The sequence below is a fragment of the Vipera ursinii genome, assembly GCF_947247035.1.
Source record: "Vipera ursinii genome assembly, chromosome: 7".
NCBI lineage: Eukaryota > Metazoa > Chordata > Lepidosauria > Squamata > Viperidae > Vipera > Vipera ursinii.
In genome coordinates this window covers 59,697,888-59,709,903 of record NC_139521.1, presented here as the reverse complement: position 1 = coordinate 59,709,903, position 12,016 = coordinate 59,697,888, and positions in this window count along the sequence as shown.

Sequence of the window (12,016 nt, the reverse complement as noted above, 5' to 3'; positions counted from 1 at the left end):
TATATCATCAGAGCCATATTGTATGAATGTGTGTGGATTTGTCCAAAGGCAAAATAGACATACTAAGCCTTTGTAATTTTTGTAACCCTATTTTAGTCTTATTAGAAGAAACATGCAAAACATCACACCCTATAGTGAATACTAGTAGCATGATTCTGGACGCTTCTGGGATTAACAGGTATCTAGCTAAAAGCCATATATAACCCTTTGCTTTAGATTTAGTCAAGATTAAGGTTTTCTTTCTACTGACTAATGTTAAATTAGCTGATGGCTTTGTGACAAATATCAGCAAGAGCATAATTTTAATTTTAAATTACACAGCTAAAATCTCTGGAAACAGCAGTCATTTAAAAAAAGCAGGTGAACATGATATATTATGTGAGTGATTGGATAGAGGGAGGAGTGGTTGGACAGCTCAGCTTCTGAACAGCCAGCATTTTCTATAACCTCCTGAGAAACTGGTATGCCAACTCAGGTCTCAAGAAGAAAAAAAATGGCACACAGGCTACTAATCACAGATCACCTCCTAATTATAGATGGTGATACCAACTTTCAGGCTAGCTAGGCGTCAAGGAGGGGGGGAAAATAACTCGGGAACCCTCTGTACATCACCCAGGGTATAAAAGGTGTAGGATTATCTAGGTTATATCAAGGGTGGCTCATGTTCCTGGCATTTGCCTCCAGGCTAAGAGGAAGGAAAGTGCTGAATAGTTTATTTCAGTAGTTAACTATTAATTTCATAAGTCTGACAATTTTTTTTCATTCCTGAGTTTGATGTGGCACTGGCATTTTCACATGTTTGGAGGGGCTTTTCACATGTTTGGAGCTGCCCTTTTTATGATGATAGCATGATTAAGGTGGATTTATTTACCATTAATTAATGTCTGGATTTTGGAAGCTGGCCTAGTCCTCTGCTCTGACTAAAGTTGCAGTCCTAAACACACACTCACATTAGTCCTCATATATATATCATCAGTTTATGTCTGCTGATTCCCCATGTACAGTGACGAAGGAATGAGCATCACAGAGACATACGATTTTCTGAAGCAGAGGGAAATGATAAACACGAGCTTAGATTACTTGGCCATCTGTGTGATATTTTACAAAGTATTTGAATAATGTTATTCCTCCCAATCTTCTCAAGTCTAAATATCCCCAATTCCTTCATTTCTAGTTCCTAGTTCCTTCTTGAAAAGTATTCCAGTTTATCTTATTTCTTTGAGATAGAGAACCCCAAACTGGACACAATATATGAAGTGTGATTTGATCAGAACAAAGCAGAACAATTTGTTTTATGATTTGGAAATGTTGCTTACATTGATGCAGTCTCAAGGGGCACTTTTCTTTTTTGCAGCCACATCAAACTGCAAATTCATTCAATTTCTACAGGAAAAATTCAATAGAATAAGCCAACTCTTAAAAACATTTTTAAAAGCACACCAGAACCAGATGAACTGCCAGTTAAACAAATTCAAGATGGTTAATATCAGGTGCTCTTAAAACTAAATAGTAAAGTTAGTACAGAGTAAATCCCTCAGAAATAAAATTCCTAACCAAGACATACTCTCCTTAAAAGAGAGGTGAAATCAGGAGGTGATTATCACTGAAACAGATATCTATGGAAGAAGAAACTTTTATAAGTAACCTGGATTAAGAATATTTAAGGTGGACTTCATTATTATAAATATGGTTGTAAATAATGGCACTGAGAACAACAAAAAAACCCTTTGCTTTTCCCAGAAACTTCTTTTGCCACTTATTTTATCAGTTGGTGCTATTGCTAAAGTTACTAGGGACTTTGATCAAGAACCAGCCTGAGCAAGATTTGCGATCAGAAACATGGACAATTGAATAAAAGTAGGTGGAAATCAATTCATAACGCTTACTGTAAGATCACGGCACAGATAGTGTAAGTAGTAAGAAGCCATTTTCTGATATTTTACTTGCATCAAAAATATTCCATATGACTTAAATTTGGAGCATTTGCTGGTTCTTATTTCTAAATTGTTGAAATATAACTCAAACTGAAAAATGGCATGAAAAATGGCATGATCAAATGGATACAGAACTGATATACAACAATAAGAATTTTAACTCGAAGATAAACAATTCATACTGAATTTTATACCTAGAGAAAAGTGGTATAGGATATTTTATCTGTAGCATATTATTCCAGTATTGATTGCTAAAATAAGTTTATTTTCTAAAAATTGTTGGAAACAAAATGATCAGCTTGGATTTTTTTTCATATTTGGTGGCAATGCTGTAAAGCTCAACCACTTTGGAAAATAAACAGAATAAACTAGATTTAAAATTGCATTTCCCTTTTCACTTGCTATTTTTATTATGTATTACTAAATGTAATATTACCACAAGAAGTATAGTAAATTAGCTTTGCTGTACACTTCCTATTGGAAAGTGCATTTGATTCCTTTGGAGGATGGCTAATTAACTTATCTCAATATCTAAAATAACTTTGTATTTCAAAAGCAAGTCTGGCAAGAATTGGATTCAACCTGGAAATCAGTTACTATATATGGACTTGCGCCACATGTAAAATTTGAGTTTCTCTTAACATGATTTTTAAATTACTCAGAAATTACAGTAATTCTTAAGTTCACGCTGTAGTTTATACTTTAAGGATTAATTCTGTTGATATTTAGAAACTATTTGAATTTTAATAACGTTGGCATTTTTTTTAAATCATAAGAATCATAGGGCTGGAAGGCACACTTTGGAGGTCTTTTAATCCAACCCCTTGCCCAAGGCAAACCTTATACCAGGGCTCTTCAAACTTGGCCCTTTTATGACTTGTGGACTTCAACTCCCAAAATTCCTCAGCCAGCAATGCTGGCTGAGGAATTCTGGGAGTTAAAATTCACAAGTCATAAAAGTGCCACGTTTGAAGACCCCTGCCTTATACCATTCCAAATTGTTGTCCAACCTTTTCTTGAATTTCATCTCCAGTGATGAAACACACAAATGATGCAGTTTATTGAAAAAAATAAGTTAATTCTATGATGCTTATAAATTCTCTATCTACTTTTCTTTTTTCACCTCTTCTCCCCTTTTCTATTTTTTTTGAAATCCCTTATTTTTAAAAATACTTCATAATAATGAACATTATGTGTGACTGAAACACTATAAATCTTATCTCCAGGTGTGTTGCTAGCTATGACTCCTTCCCACAGTGAAAGCCATGGATTTTGTTTTGTAATAGAGCCTCAGTACAAAACTTCAGCAAATCAGTATCTATTTTGGTTTTGCTTGCAGAAGCCCAGTTCCACAACACCCACTCTTACAACAGAAGAGCTGCTTTGCAAAACCACCCCAGAGCCTTAAGCATAACCTTTGTGTCTGAGGAGCACTGGGGAAAAAAATAAGCATCCGTAACACAAATTTCCTTATAGTACCTGTCTATGTTCATACAAGAACGGGATATATTGCATATTATGCATTAATAGCAGAGTTGCTTTTCCTAGCCTTTGGCCATAAGGTAATCACAGCTGGGAAGAGTGGTTCAGCAGCAGAGGCCGTCAGGAGCTGCTGAATCATAGTTTCTATTCCTTTGGCTTCTTCTCCCACGCCTGTATTTTCACAAGGCATACTGTTTTTCTGTCACTTTTCAAGCGTTAGGATTTATATCCAGCAAGGAGGTTTAGGTATAATCCTATTGATGACACTAACCACCCTGCACCCTCCACCCAGAATAAATGCAGGAATTTGTAACTGTTCTGCAAGTGATTTATCAAACACTATAGTTCAGTGTATAAGCATTGCCTTCTAAAATTAAACATTCAAGCACTGCCTTGCTATGTACAATATCACCAAGTCCTGCAACATTCAATGACACCTACTCACAATTTACCACACAATCTTTTGAAGCTCTTTCTACTGTATTTAATAATGTTCTCCCCTGCACCCCAACCAAGGCAACCAAAATATTTTTAAAATTGTATGTTGTAGTTCCTTCCTATGCTTATTTAGAAGTCCAATTAACTGACTTCAGTAAAGCTGGCTTTCAAAAGTTGTCCTCATTCTGCAGTCTTTTAAAAGATCCTTGAAAGATGAGGTCCCCCCCCCCAGGGATTAGGACATGTCCAGATGTGTTCACCCAAAGTGTATTGCATATTTGTTTATGGATGATGTTTGTTCCATTATGTTTATTCTCTTCTGTTTGGTTTTAGTTAAGGGACTTTTAAAAGTTGCACTCTGCACATAGTTAATATTGAGCCGGGTGGCCTTATAAATTTAAATACATTCTAAATAAGTAAAATTGCAGACATTTAGCATTCATCCAAACAGCTTCAATATTTGCTGGTGGATATTTCATTACCCAACTAGGTAATATTATCAGTGTTAATAAGTATGCAGTTTGCTTTGTGCAGTTTAAGAGTGAGTATAGGGTTTGCTTGCCCAACTAGGATGTTACCTAAGGAACATATCTAATGCTCCCTACCGAAGAAGGAAAATCTTTATGGCTATATGAATATTTAGTAAATTTTTAACACTGCCCCACTCACATTTGTAACATATACAATAGCATACTATAAACATCCATAAAACTAACTCAACTGCAAGTCAGCATTTACAACTTTTAAACAAATGTTTGCTATTCCAAAGACTTTAGCAAGCAAAAAGAATAAAGCTTTGATGGATATAAAATTTCCATAGCATTTCATGCTGACTGATTAAATTGTAATTCATTTTAATCATGATTTGATTAAGCTACAATTAGCTCACCTTGTATCACACTGAACCATAAAGTTGCTTAGCATGCTGTGTGAATTCAAGTGAGAGTTAGTTTAGGCTTCTGTGTGGTGCAACCACAGTCAACCACAGCTGTTGTCATGGATAAATGTATCATAGAAAATCAGCCACTAAATCACTTTTGCTTGCAAAGCATAATTTATTCAGCCCCATGAAGCCAAAATCAAGCAAAACTCAGTATTTGATATTGTTAAAAGCTGTATTCTCTAAACTATATACAGTTGCAAGAAAAAGTATGTGAACCCTTTGGGATTACGTGGAGTTTTGCATGAATTGGCCATAAAATGCGCTCTAAACGTCATGCAAGTCACAACAATAGAAAAACACAGTCTGCTTAAAATAATACTACACAAACATTAGCTGTTGTCATGTTTTAACTGAACATAAGATGGAAACATTCACAGTGCAGGGTGGAAAAAGTATGTGAACCCCTAGCCTAATGACTTCTCCAAGAGCTAATTGGAGCCAGGAGTGAGCCAACTTTGACTCCAATCAGTGTGATGATATTGGATGTGTTGCTGACAGGTGTCCTGCCCTTTAAAAACACACACCTTTTTTGGGTTTACTGGTCTCAAGAAGCACTGTCTGATGTGAACCATGCCTCGCAGAAAAGAGCTCTCAGAAGACCTACAATCAAGAATTGCTGACTTGCATGAAGCTGGAAAGGGTTACAAAAGTATCTCCAAAAGCCTTGATGTTCATGTGTCCATGGTAAGACAGACTGTCTACAAATGGAGAAAGTTTAGCACTGTTGCTACTCTCCCTAGGCGTGGTCGTCCTGTAAAAATGACTGCAAGAGCACAGCGCATAATGCTTAATGAGGTAAAGAAGAATCCTAGAGTGTCAGCTAAACTTTCACTGTGGAGAAAAAAAGGCACAGCACACCAAAATCAAAACCTCATCCCCACTGTAAAACATGGTGGAGGGAGCATCATGGTTTGGGGCTGCTTTGCTGCCTCAGGGCCTGGACGGATTGTTGTCATTGATGGGAAAATGAATTCCAGAGTTTATCAGGACATTTTGCAGGAAAACGTACGACCATCTGTCCGCCAACTGAAGCTCCGCAGAGGATGGGTGATGCAACAGGACAATGACCCAAAGCATACAAATAATTCAACACAATGGCTTCAACAGAACAGAATATGCCTTCTGGAGTGGCCCAGTCAGTCCTGACCTCAACCCGATTGAAATGCTGTGACATGACCTTAGAGCTATTCACACCAGACATCCCAAGAATATTGCTACACTGAAACAGTTTTGGGAAGAGGAGTGGTCCAAAATTACTCCAGATCGTTGTGCAGGTCTGATCTGCAACTACAGGAAATGTTTTGTTGAGGTTATTGCTGCCAAAGGAGGGTCAACCAGTTATTAAGTCCAAAGGTTCACATACTTTTTCCACCCTGCACTGTGAATGTTTCCATCTTATGTTCAATTCAAACATGACAACAGCTGTTTGTGTAGTATTATTTTAATCAGACTGTGTTTTTCTATTGTTGTGACTTGCATGACGTTTAGAGCGCATTTTATGGCCAATTCATGCAAAACTCCACGTAATCTCAAAGGGTTCACATACTTTTTCTTGCAACTGTATATAAAAAGAGCAGGTTGCTTAATAAAATTGCAAGCACCTCTGCTGCTTTCTCCTGGCCAGCATCAGCATGGCAGAATTGCCAATAAAGATGCAACCTTGACACTGATGTGGAGATTTGTGTTTTGGCATTCTGCAAATGGAATACCGTTTCTGAAGGAGAGTTTTTCTTTCAGGAGTAAATAGTCCAAAGGAGAGGAAAAGAAGTATAGTAGCCCAGCAAGACAGCTAGCACAACATAAAAAAGGCTTAAGAGTTTTACATGCTGGATATTAACAGAAAAAGAAATCTTAGAGGGGACTTAAGGCAGAATAGGCTTAAGAAATAAAAAACACTGACATTCTAATAAAAGTATAGAACATTCTATTAAGACTACAATATAGTCACTGAACTCCGGGATAAATAAAAACAAACTGTTTAATACTTAGCTTTCGTCAGTCCTCTGCTGACGTTGTCAGAGTAAAAGCCGGTGGTTGGAAGACCTGCTTATATAGCTAGCTGTTTTAGCGATCTGGTCATAGTGTGTGTAACCGGTCTACCTGCCCCTCGCTCTCCCCCAGTCGGCTGTATTGCTCCTAATCGTGCCGCGCTCGCCTGTGTCCATTTGACTCGTTTTCCCTCCCCCCGCATGCTCTGCTTGCCAGTCACATCCATTCTGCCACGTGCGGCTGCCAAGTCATTGATGGATCACCCCTTTTGCCATCTCGTCCGGTAGCCTCGGTAAGTTGCCACGTAGTCCCGTCTGGTGGTGCTTCCTCCATCATGCGTCTCGTCCTCATCGCGCTGGTCCATCGTCTCTCCCCTGATCCTGCGATGGGCTGTGCCGGTGTCTCTGTCCCTCCACTTGCTGGGGTTTCATGCCGTTCTATGAGTGAGTGTCCTGGACCTCTCCTGCCTCCATTCGTCCTGTGTGTAGGTGGTACTCGTTGTGCTCACTGTAATTCTTTGCGTCATTGTTCGTGCTTTCTCAATGTTTGATAGCCGTTATTAGTTCTACATGTCAGTTAACCGAGTACAGATTCGATAACCAGGTCTCTTTAAATAAACGGCCTTTTGTAGTCCTGAGCGATGATCTCAGTGCCCACAAAATTGAATGTGTGGTTGCTGCCAGCCATATGTGCCCACACTTGGGAATGCTGTTCATGTCGTCTGACAGCCAGCTCATGTTCGTCGACCCTGGTCTTAAGGTGCTTTGTGGTTTCCCCAATGTAATTGCAACGGCAATCGTTACAATTGATGTTGTAGACTACAGATGATCTATCGTCTTTGGGCAACAGTTCTTTTGGGTGCATTATTTTGGCACGCAATGTCTGGCTTGGCTTGTGTGCCACATAGACATTGTAATGTGCCAGTATCCATGCCGTTGCCTCGGATACGCCATTAATGTATGTACGGGCGCAACTGGCAAGGGGAGCATGCGGGGGGAGGGAAAACACCAAGAGTCAAATGGACACAGGCGAGTGTGGCACAATTAGGAGCAATAAAGCAGACTGGGGGAGAGCGAGGGGCAGGTAGACCAGTTACACGCTCTATGACCAGATCGCTAAAACAGTTAGCTATATAAGCAGGTCTTCCAACCACCGGCTTTTACTCTAACGACATCAGCAGAGGACTGATGAAAGCTAAGTATTAAACTGTTTTTATTTATCCTGGAGTTCAGTGACTTTGTTGCAGTTTTAATATGAATATACCTGGGATTTGAGTTTTTAAGATAATTAAGAACATTCTATATAGATAACAGAGTAATAGGCAGTAACTGAATAGTAATAACAACAATTATCATAGTAATGGTAGAGAAAGCAATAGAACATTGGAAGCACTCCCATATTTTATTTACAGATAAAACATCTTTCCAACCTTCAAGAGAAATATAAAGAAATCATCTGCCCAGTGTTTTTGTGGCTTTCTTGAACATGGTTCAATCTAATTAGGTACAGTTTTAAAAAAATCCCATCATAGTTGGCCAGTAAACAGCGAGTTATAGAATTTGAAAATAATTTGCAATAGAAAACTATCTGTAAAATCTAGTTCTACATTTTAATGCATGCATGAGAATATATAAACACTGTATATTCATCACAAGCACTTAAGTCTTGGCCAAATACCCATTTTTGGACCATTACAAATATGCAATAAGATATACCTCCTGCTAAACTTCAATGAACCAATGTTTCCTGGATTCACATGTTACAAGGCCCCTACTTCTCTTGCAGAAGAAATATATACTGGTAAAACCTAAGTTCCACAAGCACTGACAACATATCACTGCTGTTATCAAATAGTAATCACTTTGGCCAGAAAAGAGAGGGAAATAAAACCAAAAACAACATTCATACAAAGTTTGTAACTATTCACCCAGAAAAAACAAGTATTGCCAGTTTTTCAAAGCAAGAGCTAACAACATTACAGATTAAGAGCCAAAAGGGGAACATGATGCCTCCTGCTGAGGTCATGTGATCCAATTTTAACAGGCAGCCAAGTTGGTATAGGGAGCGGATCACCTCTCTCTGCCTCAATTGGCTTTTTAGTCTCAGAAGAAAGCTTTTTCTTTCTGTTGCAAGGTATTTAGAACTAGAAAATGGTGTAGCAATATAGCTGACCACCATCTGCTTACACCAGATGTTCACTCCATTTGCAACCATGTCACTTTTAATAGTAACAACTTTAAATGAAAAAACCTTCTACCATTTGTAAAAGTTGCCCATTTTGGTGCAACATCTGAAAGCAATCCCACATTTAGCAAAGCTTCCAGCAGTGAAAATAAGTTTAAAGTGTACTCTCCCAGTGTTAATTATGTTTTTTAAAAAAACAATATCAAGTATCTCACGTTTTGAGTATCATTTCCAGTGTTGTAAGCAGTTATGGTTTCCTGTTTGGGAGGAGGTGAAAGCGAGGAGAGGGTTTTTTTACATAATCCTTGCATTGTTTTCCTTGCTGAGCTAATCTGACATCAGAATCTGTTCCCCCAAAGTTAAGACATGCCAAATTCATCTGAGAACTCCCCTGGCAATAGTTAGGACATGAAATGACACCCCTGGGGCAAAGTAGTTCTTAATTATGTAATTAAGAATCCTGGGATTTATGTTTCCAAGGTCAATTTACAAGATCCTCTCTGTGATTTTCCCCCTCTTGGATAAGTGTTGCACCATTTCAGAAAATATAAAGTTTAAACGTTTACATGTTTACAGTATTAAGAGTAGAAAATGTCTTATACATAACTATTGTAAAAAACAATAGTACATTTTAGATTTCATATCCATTATTCATTTCAATTTAAATCCTATTACAGGCATGATTATTATGACAGCCAATATCACTTTAAGTACTGTAGCTATTTTTTGGCAATAGACCAACACTATTAGTAAATATAAATACATATAAACTTTTAGATATCCTTCACTGCCAGGTATTCAAGTAGATTACGAAGGAGTTAAACAGAGTGTAATTCCACTTGCTAAGCCAGAATTGGGGAAGACACAACCCATAAGCCATGTTGCTATCCTGAGACTCAATTGGTGACTCAACAGTGTTTTTAAGACTGCACCTTGCACTGTAATTTTTTGCAGTACAATTTTTGAATTCTTTCACAGCAAAAAAAGATGAAAATGAGAATTTGAACTGAAATTTGAAACCAAAGATTCTAGCAATAAAAACCAGGCCCATAGTAACTTATTTTGAATCATCTGATAAAATTAACAAAGCTCTGCATTTCTTGAATGCCTCAGGTATAGCAATACCGTAAGCAAATGAAGAAACAGACCACATTAATAAAAGCAATATTACAAATGCCCTTATTCAAGCATATGTAGTATTTTATCCAACCATTAATTCTAAAAAAACAGTATAAGGCATGGATTTCTTTTTCTGTTCAATTTGGTCTGATTCCCAGGCTTTCGTAAGTGTTTTGCTATTGCCTCCTTCCTAGACTTGAGAGAAAGCTCAAGGACAAGGCTCAAGGCTTTGTGACTAAGGTGGAACTCAAGTCTGTTTCTAGCCTGATGCCTTAACCACTATACCAAACTGGCTTTTATACTATACAACAAATACTTTAATGACAGAAAATACTAAAATAGAGCATTACACTTTAGTAAAAGGTGCTAGACACAATTATTCAGAATATTTGGAGACAAGGGGGCGAATGACTAGACATAATGAAATAGTTGTGGGGGCAAATACAAGCATCATAAACCTTCAGCCACTCTGCAACTGATTCTGTATGTTTTCACTACCTGAAGATTTACTCAGCCACTTTCATGGTGCATTGCAAGTAACTTGTTACAAATAATGGGAAATCCAGGTCAACTCCCAGCATCCCATCATTACAGCCACCAAAACCAACTCAGCAAACTATGTTAAGATAGAGCGATAGAAGATGTTAAAAGGATTGCTTTTAACTTAACCCACACTTTCTGCCTCTTAAAACTCTCATCTGCATTTGCTATTTTTACTGTTTTAGGCAAACATCCTCAAGTGAGCAATTTAAATCAGGAAAGGGTTGCTGAGGGATAAGAGATGAGGGGAGTATTCAGCCCTTTCCAGATCTCAATTCATCACCCTCTCTCTATTTATGTAGTTAGGCTATATTTAATGCAAATATTTAAACCATTTCTTCCAAAACTCATCTGATTATATTTTCAAGAGGAGACTACAATATGTAGCCATGATTTCTCTATTGGGCAATCAGAAAGTTGTTATATGCTGCCCTCAAATTACCTTGAACCAATGTTTCTCACACCATGGATACTGCCCTGGCAGATGTAACTGGCTTCTAACCGATCAATCATTTCTTTTTCTCAAGTAGAATTAGACATTAGTACAAACCACATTTGCTTTAATACAAGAGCTGTTTTGTTTATTATAAGGGGAAATATTAACTGCACGAATACAGCATCAGTTTTTACACAAAATGCTATATGGGTTAGTGCTAGATAATCTGCAAGAACCAAAAGGCAAAAATCAGGATAACTAGGCAAAAATCTAAGACATTTATAGCAAAGGAGGCAAACATCCCAAGGTAATATAGCTGAAGTCAGGGAGACAGCAAAACTGCCTTGGTGGGTAATATTCAAGCCAAAACATTTAGCTTATAATCCAGCTAAGAATCTTCGAGACTTCCTCTGATCTCCCTCTAAGTATAGGAAAAATGACATCATCCAACCTTTACACTTAAATTGACAATTTTAGAATATCTCCCTTAAATACGTTTCAATCTGCCTCTATCTCAACAACTGCATTAAGTGCCAGAATAACATTTTGCTATATTTCTCAAGATAAATGTGTAAGTGACTAACCCCCCACCCCACCCCAAATTTAGCAACACCCAGAGGGTTTTGTTGCTGTTGTTCATTTGCTGCTCCAGGCACACTTTCAAATATCCATTTCGTTTCTAGAGATGTATTGGCAAGCTAAACAATACATGGAGCATATAAATTCTAACTGTAATCATAGCAAAGAATTGCATATGCATATAATACTATCTTAATTCAAATCCAGGATCTGAATTCACTGTAATTTAAGACTTATCCTTTTCTAGAATATACACTACAACAGAGTCCACAACAGAGACTATCTTGTCAAAAGTAGTACAAAGCACTTCAGTATAATGAAATAAAAGGACAAATCTACTTGTCTAAAAGACAATTCACTGTACACATTTTA